General features: G+C 40.8%; 1 protein-coding gene across 5 annotated transcripts in view; it reads right to left on the bottom strand.

Moving 5' to 3' along the window:
- Nucleotides 1–18,928, bottom strand: part of atxn1a (ataxin 1a) — a 77,564-nt gene that overhangs the window by 22,414 nt on the left and 36,222 nt on the right. For 4 of the 5 annotated variants that reach the window (XM_026299831.1, XM_026299830.1, XM_026299832.1 and 1 more), the window contains one exon: nt 5,403–5,514. The gene's annotated coding sequence lies outside the window, so the exon portion shown is untranslated. Of the gene's footprint in view, nt 1–5,345; nt 5,515–18,928 lie in introns of all 5 variants that reach the window. The other variant, XM_026299835.1, reaches the window with a different exon arrangement.

Below are 18,928 nucleotides of genomic sequence, written 5' to 3'. Positions count from 1 at the left end.
TGCGTGACTTGTGGCTGCAGCTAGCACGGTCTTAAACGCAGCACTTACAGATACAAACTGTAATGCACACGCACTATGGTACAGCAATGCTGATGGATTTGCTTGCCAGAACACACACCCACACATATTTATTCCTCTCGCCTGTCAGAATGGGAGAAAAACAACACACACAAGCACATTGTTTGTGATAGCGCCTGCATGTGTCCACACGGAGGTCAGAGAACCATACTATTAAGCACACTGAAGGTGAACTTCCACGCTGTAATGGGCCTGGGCAGGCAGACCGGCACTAAGTGGCATGGATGGGCATGGCAGTGGGTGTCGTGTGGATGTAGGAGAGGTGGTCGACTGCTCAGCACGTGGCCCTGTCTACAAATAATGTGTTTCACCTTTGCAAAAGCACATGGAAAAAAAATGTCAGACAAACAGCATCACAAGTTGAGTGTGTAGACTTGCACACACAAATTTATCAAAGCCCTCTGCTCCACGTAAACACACACGCCCAACACCCTTGAGGGTCAACAGGACGCACGTGCAGCACACACAGCAGCCATATAGCAAACAAACAAATTTTACAGCCAGGACACACACAAACACTCCACAGGTGTCTGCTTGCCGCCCAACAGTGTGTCTCCTCCAAAAGGTGCATGGTGAACATAACAATAAACTTTAATAAATTACACAAACCCATGCATGTGCATGTGCATGTGAATTGGTGCTACTGTATGATGTATATAATCATCCTGAATAGCCGTGTTTATTACTGTCTGGCTTCCAGAAAAGAAAATGGCTTCAGTCAATTGAGCAATTTCTACGGAATGAGGCAAGTTTTGTCCGTCCTATTAACAAAGGGACAATGTTTTATATTGCCTGCTGTGATCAGCTGGAAACACTACAATCAAAAAGCACAAAGCACAGGTTCTGCTGTATGATTAAATATAATATATGCAGGTACCTAGAGGGTAAACTGTGTCTACTTCTCAAGTCTTGTGCAAGAAGCTGACTAAAGACCGCATAAAATAATGTTATGCAATTAAGACCTTTCCGGATGTTTCACAAAAATTAAACCTGTAATGAATGCATACATGACAACTAAGGAACTATGGGGGAAACATGCCCTCATACTGCCAGTGGAACTTAGAATCAAATTGTAACAGCAATTTATTGATCTTTTACGCTACAGATTTGTCTGAGCAAACTGACTTTACAGCTGAACAATAAACTTTATTTACAGTAGTGACAGTTACATTAAATATAACAATAAAACGGTAAATGACTTACATTTACATTAATCTGAATAATATTAAACACATAAAACAAAATGATATTTGAGATGAATAGAGAAAGTGAAACATACATTAACATTTGGCCAGTTTTGTGGTTCGCTTCTCTGCAATCTAACATTATAGCAGTATATCTGACAGAACTGACTGATAATGCTACCATTAGTTTAATATTAATTACAAATTTCAGCTGAACCACAATTTGTCTGTCCATTTATATTCATTCCCAAGCCTCACCTTAAGTTTAAATATATTACTGTTCATTTCCCATGTTCGATTTGGAGTCACACTCACCAAGTGCTTAAAACTTTGCAGAAGCAAGCTGACCACACAGCCGTATCTCTCTCTCTCTCTTTTTCTATTAGTCCTCCACTTTCTCTCAACATCTTTATTTTTGGTAGTTTCATGCACACACATATTGTACACACAAACACGGATGAAAGGAAATTCCATCTCAGTGACATTTACTGGGTGGGCCTTTCAAAACTAAGCGAAGACCAGCAACCCTGTGTGTTATGCCTGTATGTGTGTGTGATTAAAATATATACTTCTTTCTCTCTCTCACACACACACACACGTACATACACGTGTGCGCGCGCACACACACACGCACCCACGCACCCACGCACGCACGCACACATCTTGCTGTTTGTATCCAAAGAAGACAGAAAACTCTTTGACCCTGTCCTAGTTTCAAAACCAAACCCTAATTTTTGCCTCAGACCACTGCTATTGTGCGTGTTTGTAGTTTGACAGCAGGTGTGCTAGGATCTGTATGGGAAGACAGAAATAGAGATGAGAAAAGTGTGAGGAAAAAGAGGGTAGACAAGTGAAAATCAGAGAGGCAAGAAGGATGAGGGGAGGAGGAGAGGGGGGAGTGGAAGATAAAGGTACAAGTAAATGAAGAAGAGGCACAAAGAAGATGGATAGAGACAGTGATGTCACCTTGTAGTGACACTGCAGTGAGAGGGACAAAGAGAAACTGAGAGAGAGAGTTAGAGAGAGAGAGAGAGAAAATAAGGGATGTCAAGAAAGGGACTTAAGAGATCTATTAGCTGATAGAAGTCATGCAGACAACCTTCCACTCCTTAGGCAATTGATCCAAGGATATTGTGCAGAATGCTGTGTGCGTGTGTGTGTGTGTGTGTGCGCGTGTGTGTGTGTCAGTGATGGTGAAATGCTGGCTTTGGGCCTCGGGGCATAATGTAGTACTACTAGACATCTCTCTTTTGAGACTGCACTTAGTCTTTCCTCTCTCAGTGTGTGTGGGTGTGTGTGTGGATGTAACTGAATGTGTGTATGCATGAGAGAGAGAGAGAGAGAGAGAGAGAGACATCAATAGAAAGAAAGAGGGAGAGTGAAAAAATAAATAGCAAAACCTTGGCAGTTTGTAACTACAGGAGCATGTAAATGTGAGATTTAGTCCCTCTGGTGTGTGTTTCTGTTCTCATGTTGTGGGTCCAGTTCACACAGGGTGAACCATTACATTTTAGAGTAAAGTCTTTGATTATTAGGTAATGTAAGGATTAGATTTAGCATGCCGCATTTACGGTTAAGTCTTCAGGGAATAAATGTAAGGCAAATTCATCGTCCTCTTACGTGACGAAAACAAGATTGTGTGTCTGTCTGCGTGTTTGTGTGTGCGTTTCAAGAGGACAGCATAATGGAATGCCTCGGCTCAAGACTTGCCAAGAGCACTTTTCCCATACGCCAGGGAGCCAAGACTTCCCCAACCAGCCAAGAATAGCACCGACTCTCGCACTCTCTAACTCTTTTTTACTCTCTCTCTCTCTCTCTCACCCACACACCCACGCATACACAACACTCACACTTTTTACTCTTCGGATTCAACAAGAAAGGAGATGATAGTGTGAAGGAGGGAAGTACAGCCTCTCACACTTCAATCATCACAGCGATAAAGACAGAAAGAGAACAAATAAGGATATTCTCTGAATTATTGTACTTGCATTGTTCGGTTTGTACAAAATGTTTAGACACAATGCTACAGATGGTGATTCCAATGAAGAACGTTTCATTTGGAAAACACTGAACTCTCACATTCTGGTCAAATATACACTTCTGCAACACGTGTTTGATCAAAATATCACGCTAATGAAGGTTCACTGAGTTGAACTGGAATGAACTGAGCAGCAGACAGAAGGAGCAAACAGCATATGACATGCAGATCCCAACTGTGAAATTGCAGCACTCTCCAAAGTCTCTGCTCCCTGTGGGGTAAATGAGTGTGCTCTCTCTGAATGTGTACGTACATATGAGTGTGTGTGTGTGTGTGTTGGTGTGTGTGCTTAAACAAGCATGTTTGTGTGCAACAGCAATAGACTGGTGGATAAAGACGGGGACCAGAGTGCACCCCTTTCTCCCTTTGTGAGGCACCAAATGTTGAGGCAACATAACAACGGGGAGCAACATGGTTTTCACAAAAGTGCACTTTAAACTCATTTGCAGTTGGTTGTACTGTATGTACTGTATGTGTGAGTTAAACGCTTTAAACTCTAGTTAATAGCATCATTTAAGTATGAATGACTTTTCTCACGCTAAAAAAATGTGCATTCTAAATTCCTTCAGCAAAGCATTGCACCAGATCTGACTTCACCCATCAAATGAATGATAATATCTGTGACCAGATTGGTTTAATGATGTGTAAAATAGTGGGCAAAATTTGAAAGCCACACCACTGTCATCTACTTAGCCAAATTAGATTGTAGCACTCATGCATGCATGTGAATTATTAAGCAAATGCATTTTGTTTTTATTTGCAGTGATTTCCAGATTTTCAGCCTTTCTCTGCAGCTTAGTTTGTTGTTCAAAATAGCACAGACCTGCCTTCAATTACTTTTTGCACTGTTGATGCCTGTACTGTGCAATAATGAAATGTTTTTAATTAGTTTGTTATACATATTATTAGCTCATAGCTGGACAGATCAGTGCCACCTCGAGACCTAACCTGCCAATTAGTATCCTGACACTCTAGTAAATTCAAACATTAATCTTCTACTCTGTGTGCAGGTTCCTGCTGGAGGTCGGTTAGTGTTTGTTATTAAAATCACCCATGTCAATTGTTTATTGCTCACGACAGCAGTAAATAGACACGCAGATTATCCCTGAGGGGGAGAGGCGAGTGGAAAATAATACTCCTCTCCAAACAGGCAATGTGGGGGTGAGAACTTGAAAAACTTTGCTTAAATGTTTGCTCATATTGATTTTTTTTTTTTTTTTATGAGTCACTGCAAAAGCACCTTATAGTGAGCACAGAGACTTTTCAAACAAACAGAAGACCTAAAATCAAATCCAAATATCTGGACAGCTAAAACTGTCTGCAGCTCCAAAGGTGCTACACTCTCAGCGCTGCCACTCTGCCTTCCACTCTCACAGGAAGGGCCCTCACTAACTGGTTCCTGAAGATGTTATAAGTTATATTGCTCCTCCAACAGGGGAGCTCAGCTGCAGCCTCATAAACAAGCACGCTGTCACACTAAAATGTCTCTCCTCCAATCACGGCGTAGGCAGGAGACAAACTTAGTTACCTCTGTTAGCTGCGCTCCCCTGGCTTCATTTCACTAAATCAACAATGATCTTATCTTTCTATTTTTCTGAAACCAATCTGCATTTCTAAGTCATCTATCACATTGATTGTTTCTGTTTATATTACATGTGACAGAGGACAGGTTGTAAGAGAGGGAAACCTTGGTTCAGTCATTGCGAGCTGTGGATGTGATGAGCTGCCACTTCGCTCACATTTAAATCAAATGCACTTTACCCAACATGCTTCTGTGCTGTGACCACGGTGAGAGGTTTGCACAGGGCTGCAAAGTCCTTGATGTCAGAACTAATAACCTCAAATTAAACATGACAGTCAGACTAACAGCTTTTAGGTTTGAGCAGCAACATGGTAGCTGTTTGTCAGTAATGATTCAGTGAACCACTGTCTTCTAGCTTATCAAACCCACTCAAGCTAGAGTAAAAACAAGATATAGCTCACCATTTACTCATAAAAAGACCTAATAGAACAAAACAAACAAAAAAACATCCTAATTTACTTACATTGGTATCATGATATAGACGCAGCACATCTAACAGGAAGAACAAGATTGTTCTCACCTCATTCAACACAACTCCTCCGGACCTCCTGGTTTGTCAGCATGTATGGCCCATGGAGAGAGTTCCAGAGTATCCCAGAATGCAGTGTGTTGACTCAGGGACTCAGCCCACCCTGGTGGATAAAAACACCACAGTTAAAATTAAACCAGAGAAAGGACTTTTTAATCTTTCTCTATAATACTGACTCTAACCACAACAAATCATACTGCACATGTACATGGAATATGGCAGAATACATTGGTATACATAGATTCAGGACATCATGAGGACATCATATACACATCTATTACAAAAATGAAAGGAAATGGGTTTTAGGTTAAGCATCCAAGGATAAACAATTTCGAGAGCCCAATTAAAATCTTGTGTATCTATTTTTAATAGGCATTTACATATTTCTGCACATTCAAACCCTTTAAACTTTCTGTTTGCCCTTTTCACTGTTCATCTTTTCATTCAGTTAGTTCCATTTTCTCTTGTCTCAAAGGTGTTTTATTCTTCTAAAAAAAAACAGCCAGGCAAATACAAACGCCTGTCATATTCACTAAAAACAAAACTCCAGTGCATCTTTTAAAACATCAAATGTGCAACAAGCTGACTTAAGCAGACACCCACACAACCGCATAGGAGACAGACCGGCTGATTGTCGACACTGTGCACATGCTCTGTGGGACTAATTAGGCAGGTTGTGGAGGAATGATGGGGATATTATAGGAATACTGGAGACATGTTCCCTTCTGTTATTCAGCTGCAGTGTGTGTGTGTGTCTAGGTGTGTTTGTGGGGTGTTTGCGTAGGAGTGGGGACCTCAAACATCCTACTGACCCACTTCTTTCATGTCTGACAAGAAAAGAAGCAAGGAGGCATGTGAGCGGTGTGTTAAATACAGGAGGTTTCAGACCCCCTACTTACCTCTAAGGTCATCCAAAAAATGTCAAAACCTAAGCCTGAAAGAGTCACAAAACTAAGCTGATTGCTTTCTTTTACCAAAATAGATTTTTATTATTAAATATTGAGAGGGAAGGAGTAAAATGAGTAAAATGACTGAAACAACTTGTATTGGTGCTGCAGGCTCCAGTTGTAAATATCCAAACTTCAGTATATATTTATTCAAAGGAAAAAAAGAAAATCTGTAAGGCAAGGCCAGGTAACAGTTAAATCCCTGTAATGTGTCAGAAGATTTAAATAATTAACGAATATATCCACACGGTGCCAGCTGTGTGCACTATTACACATTGTTTTGGAGAGGTTCTGAGTGTGTGTCTGTGCCATTGAGTTGGTCTGAGCGGGAGGAAACATAAGTGGAAACAATTTAGTGAAAATATGTGTGTGAAATGAGTGCTTCCACCTGTATAAACTCTTCATGTCACTACATTTTAAGTTATGTATTTATTTTTTATCTTATTCATTTATTTGGTTCTTTGTTGCGTACTACAGTTTGTGCCTGTACTGCCCTGATTGCAGAATATTTGATTAGCTCCAGGTACCCCGACTTCCTCCCACAAAGACACGCAGGTTGGGGGTTAGGTTATTTGGTGACTCTAAACTGCCTGTAGGTGTGAATGTGAGTGTGAGTGTTTGTCTGCCCATTGTGTGTCAGCCCTGTAATAGACCGGCGATCTGTCCAGGGTGCACCCTGCCTCTCACCAAATGTCAACTGGGATTGGCTCCAATCTCCCCAGAATCATGGAAGGACAAGCAGAAGATAATGGATGGTTGCATGTAAGGAGTCTTTCTTTGCACCCCTATACTTCACATTGTGGGTGAGTGTGTGTGACTGTTTAGTTGTGGTAAAGTATATTATTTTATTGCAGCTTGTGAAAAACAGCTGATTTTGTGCTACACAAGTAATAATAAAATATACAATTCCATGCACGTTTTTGATGTTATATATGATGACTTTTGCACAGGGGATTGAGAGCTATGGTGAAAATGAAATATGATAATGGACATTTGAGGTAAGGAAAGAAACAGAGAGTCAATATCAGAAATGGGAAAATAGGTTTTCATGGTAGGCTGTAGTCTCAGGCTTAAGTCGAAGGATATGGCTGGTGATTTTCTATGTTTTTGTTGTTTTGCACAAATCCCATACAGAGACTAAAACCAACAATGGATTTCTTGTACTAACTGTAATGTCTGTAAACCCAGAACCTGTTTTAACTTATTTGTCTAGATTGTTGTCTGAAAAATATTAGAAACATACCACTGAGCCACACTGCTGTGATGGATGAAATGCTATTAAACAAACGAGCTCTGAGTGCTAAGAATGGGCATCATTTTAAAGTCAGAAGAATTCAACTGTGCACACGTGTGACCTCTGCCCTGTGTAAGTTACACAGATAATTTGCCTTCCCACTCACATTGTTAGCACAATGACATCACATAGTAAGGAGCAACAGCATTATGGCCTAACATATAGAGTTAGAGCTAGTAGAAAACCATCCTAAAATTAGATAATCGTCAGTCTTATCCTTTAAGGATGTATGCAAACAGATAAAACTGGCTGCACACAAATAAATGTCATTTTTTGTGTGCACTAAATATGTCTGTAATGTGTACATGTTAGGGAGAGACAGAGGAGAAAAAATAGCAGTGTGCTGAGGCCATGGATTAGCAGACACCAACTGGCTAAGAAAGCCATCATATGGTATTGAAAAAGCTAAGGAGAAAAGGGGATAGTGATGACTGAGAGTGAGACATGCTGAAAGAGGAGAAGTAGAAGAGAAGCAATCCAGTGGTGACAAAAAGGAAGACAGATGGAGAGAATAGAGAGGACAGAGAGGAAGAGCAGTGAGGCAAAGAGACAGAGAGAGAAACAGATGGTGGCAGAGAAGCGGCAGATAGAAACTCACTAGGAGGACAACACTGGCTCAGCCTGCGAGGCACAGCAGGGAGTATGGAAAGCTGAAAAATGTCAGCGGAAAGAGAAGAGGAGGATGGTGGGAAGGAGGGCAGAGCGGTGTGAAGGTTTTATTCCTAACTTTAATGAAAAATACAATGAAGCATTTTTAAATATAAGACTACAGGCCCTTTATACTTGACCCTTGTCAAGTCCCATCTTGTTCACCACAGGAAGCAACCAGGGTGGGGTCTGGTTAGTACTTTGGGCGGGAGACAGCCTTGGAATACCAGGTACTAAAAGTAATGGTTGGGTGTTGAGCAACCCATCCCTGTAAAAACCTCACTGCTATAGAAGCCTTTAAAGCAATTTAAAACCATATTTCAAAGCCATCTAAATGGGGAAATGCAGTGTACTTCAATTCCTGACCTCTCATCACAACTCATCATTCATCTAAAAATTACAAATGAATTTCACACACAGCAAATTGCACTCTCAAATGTGATATTGAGTTACCAAGGTACCAAGAAAAATGTTCATACAGAATAAGACTGTGTCGAACTACTGTAGGGGCTGTTTTATGGATTGTTTAGGAAGATACAATAATGTACAGTAAACATAATGTCACCTTAAATGCTCAGTGCTGACATAAAAGATAAAGATTAATGCTTCTCCCACACAGTGTGCACTCTTTGTTAAACATACACAACTAAAGACACTTTGTCTCAATCCATCATGGCCAATCCAGAAATCAGGCAGGCTAAATTAGTCAGGAATGGTTCACTGTAAACCACATTAAGTGAATGGCTGATTGAATTGCAAAGCGCAGTGGAGCGGACAGCTTCTGCAGTGAACTAAGTGGGTGTGCATGTACTGTACTGTACTGTATGTGTGTGGCTTTTTTAAAAATATTATTTCATTGTGTGTGTGTGTGTGTGTGTGTGTTCAAACCCAGTGGCTTTTGAGCTTGTTTTCAATATTCGACCATACATTCACAGGTGTTTTTGTCCAAACTGACTTATAGTACAACAAGTGCATTCAACCGATTTGAGCACAGTGAGTCTACTTCAGTGAAGCACAAGGGTCAAGAAGATGCTTTTAAATACACGTTGAGGCTTCTTATCAGCCACTGTCACCAAGAAACTTACAATTAGTTAAAATGGGAGGGTTTGCTGTCTTGCTCAGGACATGTTGCCAGTGCAGCTGAGTGTTGAAGCCAATGTTTAAGTAACTGAATGAGTGATTTACATTCTTCAGGAAGGACACAGCTGCAATCTTTTGTGTGCGTATCCTGCTGTTGTATTCTGTCACAGTGGGTGAATGGGTTCATAACATTTGGTCTTTCATGTGTGTTTTGTAGCTGTGTATGGTGATGATATTCAGCTTTCCAACAAGTGCTCTCCATGTGAGTGTTTTTCTATACTTGACTATATACTGGCATGGTTACACCGTGAATGCTTTTGTCTACTCAACCGTCTCTTCATCTTTTTGAGTGCCCACATTCTCCCCATTCTTTCTTCACCAAGTGTAGTCAAAAAAAAAAAAAAAAAAAAGTTGTCCACCTACAATCCTCATGGCTGTTGCTAATTCCTGTGTTCATTACTGTGCAAGTTTTGCAGCACATTCCTGTTTTTTTTTTGTTTTTTTTTTTTTATGGATACCTGGCTTGGAACCTCAGAATACTTGGCTTATCAGCGAAAGATTTACCCGGAAAAAAGCTTGTGGAGGTCGCTTTCCCACAGTAACTCAGTTACAGTGAAAAATGTCAAACTCCTTAATATAAGTATATAGGTTTGCATTAGCATTAGCAATAAAAGCATGACTTACCGAAAACCTTTATAAAGTCATAATTTTCTAATCTAAATATTTGACACTTAATGTTGACGTGTTCATAAACATTTTGGCTTTGTACAGATTGATGTCTTATGTACTGTTTCTCCTGCAACTTCCTTAGAGCAATTACATTTACTGCAGCACACAGTTTATCATTTGTCATAAATATGACAGATGAACACACACAGGCACACACACAGAATACCTTGGGAGCTGACGTAGTGTCTGACAGCTGTTTGGATGGTTGAGGCAGAAGAATGCACGTGTGTGTATGTGTATGTGTATGTATGTGTGTGTGTGTGCGCACAGACCGACTCACTGACCATCACTGTAATGCAAAGGAAATGCCTTTCTCAACCACAACCCCATTTTCCTGGACTCCAACATATCTGTCATACCACAAGTGAGGAATCAGCTCTCCGAAGGTTCAAGGTGCTGGGAGCAGGGAGGAATGTTATCATGGGCGGTCACACACTAGAAGGACCAGTGTCCTTCTCTTATCGCAGTGTTTTATCTACGCCTTTTGCATTGTTACCGGAAACATGTACGTGGTAGAGATGTTTGCTTCAGTTCCACGGAAATAATTCCTGGTACTGACTATACTGTATAATATGGATGATATCAGATCACAATACAGTCATGAGTTCATTGCTCATTACCAATAGAAAGACATTAAGGAAGACGACTCTACCCAGACCTAAATGTCTGATTATTTGACCAATCAGCTGTTGCTTGTGGGTGTTCTTCCATTTTCTGTTTTTCCTTGTTCCACACATCCAAAGACACAGCACCACTCTGTCAGTGAGCACACCCATATTCTGTATTCATGACACTGTCTCCTGTCAAATGATAATGGAGACAAGTTATTGTGTCCTGTCTGAGCTTTATTTTGTGAGGTTATACAACTTTACTTGTGGGTGGAGCATGAATAAATGCATCCACACAAACACAGAGAGAGGACAGGCATTCATTTGTCCCAAATAAAGACAATAGGGTAAGACAGATCCAAGGCTGTGTGTGTCTGTGTGTCTGTATGTGTAAGCTTCTGAGTTAAGAGGGCATGCTGAGAGAATAGGAAGCATGCTTTCTGTGCCAACCCTCTCCTTGGCAGTCAAACAAGGACACACACACACACACACACACACACACACACACACACACACACACACACACACACACACACACACACACACACACACACACACACACACACACACACACACACACACACACACACACAACGCTGAATGTTTTTAATCGGCCACTGATTTACCAGTTAGTGTTCTTGCCACTCTCTTCACCTCATTGTGCTGGCCTCCTGCCCTACAGCCTGGCAGAGACACAGCTGGATCAGGACAATGAGTGCATGAGTGTGTGTCATCCTGAAGTGATAGGTTTCACGAGAGTGTGTGTGCCTCAGCACATATGTGGATGTATATGGAGCTATAATTTCAAATGTAAACATAATATTTGTTCCAGTGGAGCTGCTCAGAGGCTTACAGAGCATGAACAGGGGCTTTTTAGTGTGTGACTTTGTGTAAACGCATGAGTGTGCTGCGGAGCGTTTTATAAAAAATAATTAGAAATAAATAACAAATGCACGGTGACAACTCTTCAGAGTAACCGCTTTAAAAAAAACTTGCATTGCATTGTGTGAGAAACATCTAGTCTGTGCAACAAGGTGTGTGTGTGTGCTTACTCCACGTGTGTGTCAGATTTATGCCCCCAATATCAGAAGCAGATTGCATCCTCCCCTGCGATATTTTGCAAGGCAATGACAATCACCATGCTTTCCTCTTGCACACCGACACACACTTAGACCCACACACTCAGACAGGTCTATGACAAAGTCAAGGTCAAAACAAAGAGGATGAAATATGTGTGTGGTGCATGTGCATGGTCAGTAAGTGTATATGAGTATTCGTGTGTGTGAGATGACATCATTACTAGAGCGGAGCACTCTATAGCTGATTGATGGAGAGAGAGGTTGTTATGGTCGACCGCTGTGAGCTCATTGCCAAGCAACCAGGCAACTGGACCTGGCCACCGCATGTGTGTGTGTGTGTGTTTTTGCATGTGTGTCTGTCTGCGTGTGATTTCAGTCTTGCAGCCTGTAGGACAGACAACTCACCATGTCTTACAGACAACACACAATCTCATACACACACACCTCTACATTGCCGTAGTACATACAGTATACGGTAAATATACTGTACTGCTTTACACAATCAAAACCAGTACATAGACATGTGTCTGACTCTCATACTGACTCACAGTTAGTTAAACAGTTTAGGTTTTATTCTTAAGCCTAACCAAATCATGACCATTCCATTAGGTTAATTGCATGATTGCAAATCTGATGATGAAAGTCCAGTGTGTGTGCTAACTCAGGAGACACCACTATGATTTCCATCACAGGGTAAGGACAAATAGCCTGCAGTACACAGAATGTTCATTCACTGTAGGTTAGGTTACATTAGAGGACTTGTTGGCCTTATCAGTTTACCACATGCGCACGTCCACACCAACACACTACTCTGATCACCACCCATTGAGAAGCAAACACACAATACTACCATCACATCACAAAAAAACCACAAAAAAACAACAACCATAACTTAGCCTGCTCTTATGTCGCCCGGAGCAGGCAAAACTTATCAGGCTCTTTAACAAACTTCTAACAGGCTGACGAGTCTGAAATGCTTACTGGAACTGACGGTGAATAAACACAGGCTCAAAAGGTCAGCAAAAAACAAAGCAGTGATATTTTTAAGTACTCTTCAGTAAAACGAACATGTCAGTGAAAGCTCCCAGTGTATAACAACTGCAACATCTGTTCTATTGTCATCTTCCTTATGCGTTTCTGTAAACACAAGGAGAAACATGCGTTATTTTAGCCAACAGTTGATGGATCTTGAGCACAGACATAACAGAACCAAAAGTTAGGAAGCGCTCACCCCAGCTGGATCTCCTCTCACACTGAAGCTCTATTAGCAACACTGTAAACACATGCTCATTCTGCTTGTTTTCCAAGCTGATTACCACAGAAATGCTGCTATCTATCTTACCCTGTGTCAGAGAAACTGAGAGACACAAAACGTTCTTTGATGATAATAAAAGTGGGTTGAGTTTTAGGTATGAATGGCTGAATTAACAAATTCTGTACCACCGGGGAGAAAATTATATCTATGTCACTGTATAGCTTAATGAATAATACATCTTACTGCCAATGTTAGGGGTTTTTAAATTTCCATTCCAGTCATATATCAGGTAATAGTATGAAATCTCTTGCTGACTGTTGCCCAATTTAAAAATGGGGCAGCAGTGCAGCCTTGTGGTTAGAATGACCATCCCATAGGGGAAGGTCACGGACTAATACAAGAGTCATGTGTCCTTTGGTGAAAGAACCCTGCTATCTTAGGGCGAATTGCTCTTTTCTCTTTATTTTTCCATATACTGTGTGTCAGCAAAAATGTAAATTGGGGTTACCAGTCCTGTGGTGAGTCACAATTTATAAACCCAGCTCATTTTCTGTTTGTGCAGAAAGTGAGACGATCAAAAGTAGTTAAAGCCAGACCCAAACACACTGCCCCACTGCAAAAGAAAAAGTCAAAAAGTCAACAAAAAAAAAAAAAAATTGAAATAAACAAATAAAAATGCAGTGCCAGATAAAAGTGGGCTGATAATAGAGAGAATGAATAAAAGAAAGAAAACACAAAAATGAAGAAACAGAGTTAAGGCTGAGTGTGATAAAAGAAAAAGGAACGTGTCTTAGTGTCTCTCTCTCTCGCATTCTAAGATCTTCAAAGACTAACGCAGCACTCCTGAGGCACCGCTGCCGACACCGGTGGGACACACACACACACTAGAACACCCTGCTGCGAGACGAGCTCAGTGCTACCCTTCTCCAAACCAAAGTAATAATACACAAGAAACTCAGACAGACGGAGGGAGAGCAAGAGGATGAGTAGACAGAAAAAAAAAATCTGATGGTATAGAAGGAGAGAGGAAGAAATTAAACCAACTCTATCAAAAGTATGTGATGGAAGAACAAGTATAGCACCAGTCAGACACTTTTGCAGAATTCATTTAATATTCTGTCACCCGGTATGTGCATTTACTGCAACACTGAAGGCAGCAGTTTACAAGCAAAAAGCTCTGATAAACCCACTGTACAATACAGGCCCAGCACCAAACAAGCAACTAATTATACAGACCTTTCTTTCAGGCTGGGAAGGAGTTGGTGGAGACTATACTGAGCTAAAACAAGACTCAGTGTTGGACTTTCATCAGGTGGACAGAAAAGACTGAGTGTCTGCTGGCTCACTCACTGACAACAACTTTGACAAGACGACAACACTGTAAGTCAGTGCTCTGTGTCAAGCCTGTTACGCTAAGCCAAAAAATGATTTATTGCAGGATTGTATAGTTACTTTTATATTTCCAATGTAATCTACTAATGCTATAAGTCAACCAGAAGCTTCTGCATCAGCAGCAACATGTTACTACTCGTTATTTGGAACTGGTTTAGTCAATGCAGATAAACTCAGGTGTGCACACAGACACTAACATACTTTGGTGTGATATGATCGTCATCCTTCGTCAGTCACAGGGTGATTCCACAGACATCTTTACTCACAGGTTTATAATCCAAACTATTTCTGTTATTCTTTGATGAAACATTACAGAAATGAAAGCAATACAAAGAAACCTGCTGTCTCCAGACATCTGATAAATGCTGCTGTTTTTCTGCAGCTTTGCTCTGGGAGAAAATACACAAACAAGCCTGACATCACTGCATTTCTCCTCACGGCTCTGAAGATGAGTCTTACTCTGCAGCATGAAAATTTGTGCCGTCTACGGCTTTATCACCAATCTGCACAGCTGATTAAGCTGGACTCGTTATTTGCTGTGGTTGTTACTGACGCTGCATGGTCTGAGGAAGTCATATTCCTGCATGCCTTGTTAACTCGATTCCTCCTCAGTTCTTTCACCTGCCTGCATTTTGTCTTTGTCACCATCTTTCTATTCTCAAACTAATTCTCTCGTCTCCCTTCGCCTGTGTTTTTCATTGTTGTCATTCAAACTCCATCTCTGAGTCTCGCCATGCGCTCTACGCTTTTTGCTCGTCCTCATTTGACCTTGCTGCTTTTCTCTCGCCCCCGCCGCCACACTCCACACCCCACACCCCACCATTGCAGGTACAACAATGGTGTGGCCCTTTAAGTCAGTTTACTCATGTGTGGCCTATTGCACAGTTAACACACTTGTCAAATAAGCACTGGAAGGATGTTTTTGCACACAGCTCAATTGCAAACTGACAAAGCAGGAACAAATGTGCATAGCCTGATTCTGATGAGTGGCGCAGCACATTGCAGCACATTCTCTAAGTTACTGGACAGATACTGGACAGTTACTGGACAGATACAACCTAAAGTGAGTGAGTTCTATAAGCTGGTGTGTCTGTGTTAGTGTATAAAAGAATAACAGACAGTGGGAAGAAAAATCTGCTGTCTCCAATTTCTTAAATCAGATAACAGAAAACTGGTGAACAAGGGAAAATTTAAAAGAGAGAGGAGGCCAAACAAAGCTAGAAACAAAGAGGCAATAAATATGAATTATTCTTAACTCCTTTGACTCTCTGGATACAAATCATAATAAAATAAAAACAAAAAATAAAATGAAATACTTTCTTAAACGTATACAGTATACTACAACTCAAAGCCCAAATTGAAAATAGATAATATTCCTAGACTGAACTTTTGTAATAACTATATGCCAGCAGCCTGGGAATAAGAGAAAGAAATACATATCAATTTATTACCTTATGTAGAGCAGAACAGAATGAAATCACCCGTCCACATGTGTTTTCTAGCAATATCACAGCAGATGCTGTCGACTTACATTTTTCATCATTATACAATAAAAGCAAAAGACACTTCTTTCACACAGAAAACCAGCAAATCTTGTATCTTTATGTGATTATGTGAAGCTACAAAAACATTTTTTTCTATTTTATAACAATATGTGTAAAATTTCCAAATAAAATATTGTCCATGTGGGCTCACAGTCGAGCTGTAGTGGCTTATTGAGGACGCCTCTATAAAATGCCGCCATCGTTACTGTTTTTAGTAACACCTGTATTTCCTATCGTGACAAGTCTCAATGTCTGCTGTGAAAAAAGGCACAATTAGGCCGATGTACTAACATATGAACACATCGTAACTTTACCCTACATCAGCCCACATTCACTGTGGGTGACTTTGATTGTGAGGATGACCTTGTAATAGATTTTAATAAAGAAGCTCTTGCAGTATAAATCCTTTGTTTTATAAAGGATATTGCATGGTTGTGCTGCAAGGTCCAGTGAGTGCTATAAAAGACTGAAGTGCTAATATGTATAATGCATTGGTTTCTATGTGTGTATATTTGACAGCGAGGGTGACATCATTACCATGCCTGGGCGCTGGCTGATGGAAGATCGTTATGGCTAGCTGCCATGTGGGGGGATATTTTATGGAGTTCATAAACATAATGTACACCCACACACAAAGTCTGCCTCGATGTCTGCATAAAAGTCAACACAACATTAAGGCTCTTTAAATTCTTTTACCCATATCCCTCCTTCCATTTCCTCTCTGTCTTTTTCTTTAAGCATTTTCCTTCCATTCTCTCCATCTCTTTCTTGTTGACCTGCAACCTACATGACACTCGCCCTCCTCCTGTGCTCCATCTACTACGTGTCATAAGGCATACTGAATCAAACCAGAGATGACATTACTTCCTTCCGCATTCACTGAAAAATTGATGTACTGTTTTTACTGATAATGTCTAATTTATGTCTAATGTCATGATTCATGGACGTCTTCTAATCTCTTCCTCTTTAATTCGATCTTTTTACCTCACCCACTGAGCTCTAGACTAAATTTTTCCTTTTTTAATCTCCTTCTCAGCATAAACATCTCACGTCACTTCTCTATAGTGATTCCCTTTCATGGTGTGCTTGTCCTTCTTCTCACTTTCTCTTCCTCACTCTCCCTGTCCTTCACCTCCCTGTTTCTGCTGAGTGCAAACCTCCATCTGCCCACATGTTGACATCCATATATGCACTTCCTAACAAATAAACAACATTACTAATGTTAATAAAGCTGACACTGCGGGGAAGAGGCTAAAGGCCAAACCGCAGACGAGAGACACTATCACAATTTATTGTGTTTCTGACTGACAGTACACTCGTATATGCTCCATTCACTGTTAGTCCAACAATCTCAGTTGGCGTGTGTCCGATTGTGTGTGTGTGTATGTGTTGTGTGTGATTAGGGGATTCCAGTTTTCTCTGCTGTGTCTCATTACATCATCACATTGTGCTCTCCGCTCACTCGCACCAAACCCAGAGACCCACTCTATTACTACTAGCTCTCTCTCTCACACACACACACACACACACACACACACACACACACACACACGCACACACACCCACACGCACACACACACGCACACACACACAATTACTGACAGAGATACAGTAAAATGTGTGGATATGTAAAATGTACCGCATTGAAGTTCTATGATTGCACAGGCACACTGGTTGATTCTCAAAGCGCATTTAGAATAACTTTTAAATATGACTGTCAATGCTTGTAAAAAGAGAGACAAAAGCCAGAAGGGAAGGAGAGAATGTGCAGAAGGAAAGAAACAGAAGGTGGGAGGAAAGGGAGAAAGAAAGAAAAATACATTTAAAAAGCTAAGTTCAAGAAACAAAGTAAGCTTGGGAAAGAAGACAGTTGACATAATACTCTGCAATCCGTCATCAGCAAAAAAACAAAAAAAAGCAAACACCCTACAACCTGCATTACATCTAAGAAATGGTGCAAAGATGAAATCTACTGAGGAGTGGAATGTGCTTAGCAAAGGTCAAGACACCCACACACACACACACACACACAGACACACGCACCTGCTCAATGTCCACGTGAGGAAATTGAAAAGATTGCATTCCCCAGCATCTAGTAGCTGCAGATAGAAGAACTATAGTGTCTAGACTGAGCCAAAACACGAACTAAAACAAAACATGCAGTAGCAAAGTACAGTTTTTCCCCAAGAGAGGTGAGGGAGGTCTGTTTCATTGGAAGCTATGGAGAGATGAGAAGAGGGAATGAAAGAAAGACAAAAAAGCAAAGCAAAAAAAAAAGACAGATAGAAATGCACACACCAGACAAAAAGTAAACAAAGCTGACATACAACAGAGAAGTCAGAGTGTGAAGCTGAGCCAAAGGCAGACAGAAAAACAGACAAGAGCAAAAGAAACAACGCACCGTGTCTTTTCTATATTGCTGTGTGCTGCTGTGGAAGACTAACACAACTACACCAACACTAGGAAAGTAGGTACAGACAATTAGAGTTATATCTACTACACTGTAGCTGTGATTCCATGTAAATTGTCTAAAAGTGACTAAGTTTTGAAGGATCTCTTCATGTGTCATGTTTCAGAGACCAAATTTAATTTGTGCTATTTAACACAGTTATTTAACACACTACAAACACACCTTATATTGTCCTTATGTGTCTGACTGGCTGACTGACTGACTGACTGACTGAACAGCTGTCTGAACGGCTGACAGTCCGGTTAAATGAACAGCTGGCTGACTCACTGCACAGCTGTATGACTGACTAACAGACAAACTGATTATCTCAGTGGCAGGCAGCCTGATTCCTAAACAGCTGTCTTGCTGACTGACCAAGCTCTCTGACTGACTGGATGTGAATTGACCCAATAGCAGAGGAACAAGCGCTGATTAGCTCAGTAGCTGGTTAGCTGAGTAACTGATATAGTGTATATTTTTATAAAGTTCCCC

The sequence above is a fragment of the Mastacembelus armatus genome, chromosome 11 (assembly GCF_900324485.2).
Source record: "Mastacembelus armatus chromosome 11, fMasArm1.2, whole genome shotgun sequence".
NCBI lineage: Eukaryota > Metazoa > Chordata > Actinopteri > Synbranchiformes > Mastacembelidae > Mastacembelus > Mastacembelus armatus.
Note: the sequence above shows the minus strand (reverse complement) of the source record. Positions and strands in the feature narration are given on the sequence as shown.